Source organism: Chiloscyllium plagiosum, chromosome 3 (genome assembly GCF_004010195.1).
Source record: "Chiloscyllium plagiosum isolate BGI_BamShark_2017 chromosome 3, ASM401019v2, whole genome shotgun sequence".
Taxonomy (NCBI): domain Eukaryota; kingdom Metazoa; phylum Chordata; class Chondrichthyes; order Orectolobiformes; family Hemiscylliidae; genus Chiloscyllium; species Chiloscyllium plagiosum.
Window position 1 is genome coordinate 42,269,107 of NC_057712.1, and position 2,438 is coordinate 42,271,544.

Genomic DNA, 2,438 nt, shown 5'->3' on the forward strand with positions numbered 1-2,438 from the left:
GCTATTCTGGTTGGCAATCAGTGACTAGTGGTGGGCCTCAGGATCAATGTTGGGACCACAATTAATCACAATTTATGTGGATGATTTGGAGCTGGGGACCACATGTAGTGTGTCAAAGTTTGCAGATGACACTAAGATGAGTGGCAGAGCAAAGTATGCAGAGGGCTGTGTAACTTTGCAGAGGAACATCGATACTTTTAAGTGAGTGTGCAAAGGTCTGGCAGATGGAATAATGTTAATAAATGTGAAGTCATCCATTTTGGTAGGAGTAACAGTAAAAAGGATTATTATTTGAATGATAAAAAGTTGCAGCATGGTGCTATGCAGAGGGACCTTGTGTCCTTGTGCATGAATCACAAAGGGTTGGTCTGCAGATACAAGTAATTAGGAAGGCAAATGGAATTTTGTCCTTCATTGCTAAAGGGATTGAGTTTAAAAGCAGGGAGGCAATGTTGCAGCAATACAAGGTGCTGGTGAGGCCACACCTAAGCTTGGTGTAGTTTTAGTCTCCATACTTCAGAAAGGATGTACTGGCACTGGCAGAGGAGGATCACTAAATTGGTTCCAGAGTTGAGGGAGTTAGCTTATGAGGAAAGACTGAGTAAACTGCGATTATATTCATTGGAATTTAGAAGAATGAGTGAGGATCTTTTCGAAACATATAAAATTATGAAGGGAATAGATAAGATAGAAGTAGAGAGGATATTTCCACTGGAAGGTGAAACTGGGACAAGAGGGCACAGCCTCAAAATTAGAGGGAGCAGATTTAGAACTGAATTGAGAAGGAACTTCTTCACCCAGAAGTTTGTAAGTCTATGGAATTCCCTGCCCAGTGAAGTAGTTGATGCTACTTCATTAAACATTCTTAAGGCTAAGATAGCTTTTTTTAACAATAAAGGAATTAAGGGATATGGTGAGAGGGCAGGTAAGTGGAGCTGAGTACATGAAAAGATCAGCCATGATCCTATTGAATGGTGGAGCAGGCTTGATGGGCCAGATGGCCTTCTCCTGCTCCTAGTTCTTATGTTCTAGGTATTCTAAAACTTACAGAATTGTGATCACTTTATTTTCAAAGTTGTCCCCTACTGAAACTTCAACTACCTGGCAGGACTCATTCCCCAACACCAGGTTCAGTATGGCCCCTTCCCGAGTTGGACTATTTACATACTGCCATATAAAACCCTCCTGGACGCTCCGTACAAATTCTGCTCCACCAAAAACTCTAACACTAAGTGAATCCCAGTCAATGTTGGGAAAATTAAAATCTCCCATCATCACCACCCTTTTGCTCCTACATCTTTCCATAATCTGGCTACATATTGTACAAGACCTTTTGGAAATCTAGGTACACGTTCGCTGTTGGGAGGCCTGTAGTACAGCCCCAATACTGTTACTATTTCTGAGCTCTGTCCATATTGCTTCACTACTTGATTCCTCCATAGTGCCCTCCTTCAGCACAGCTGTGATATCCTCTCTGACCAGTAATGTAACTCCTCTACCCCTTTTACTTCCCTCTCTATCCCGACTGAAGCATCCATCCATCTCCTGGGATATTTAATTGCCGATCTTGCCCTTCCCTCAACCAAGTATCAGTAGTAGCAATAACATCATACTCCCAGGTACTAATCCAAGCCCTAAGTTCATCTGCCTTAACTACTACACTTCTCACATTAAAACAAATGCACCTCAGACCATCTATCCCTTTGCATTCATCATCTGCTCCCTTCCAAATCTTCCCCTTCATTATCTAATTCCTTACAGGTTTTAGTTACTACCTCTTTACTGTCCACTAACCTCGTTTGGTTCCCATTCCCCCTGCCACTCCAACAGCATTAACAAAATTACCCCAGGACATTGGTTCCAGTCCTGCACAGGTGTAAACTGTCCGATTTGTATTAGTCCCGTCTCTCCCAAAACTAGTCCCAAAAATCTGAACCCCTTACTCCTGCACCATCTCCCAAGCCATTCATTCATCCTGCCTATCATTTCATTTCTACTCTGACCAGCACGTGGCACTGGTAGCAATTCTGAGATGATTACCTCTGAAGTCCTACTTTATAACTTGCTCCTCACTCCCTAAATTCTGCTTGTAGGACCGCATCCCCTTTATTACCTCTACCATATGCACCACGACAGCTGGCAGTTCACCCTCACCCTTCAGACTGCCCTGCAGCTCATCCGAGACATCTCTGACTTGTGCACCAGGGAGGCAACATACCATTCAGGAGTCTCGTTTTCAACCACAAAACCGCCTATTAACTCCCCTTACAGTTGTTTATATGTCTAAACACAAGTGGTGTCATAATGCCACATTCAGCTAGAAACAATAATGGTAGAACAGAAACTACTTACAACTGAATTCAGAAGAATGTATATTAAAGTGGGACATAGTGTTTGGTGAATTTATTCAGGCATCATCAGGGTCAGATATTGGGCTG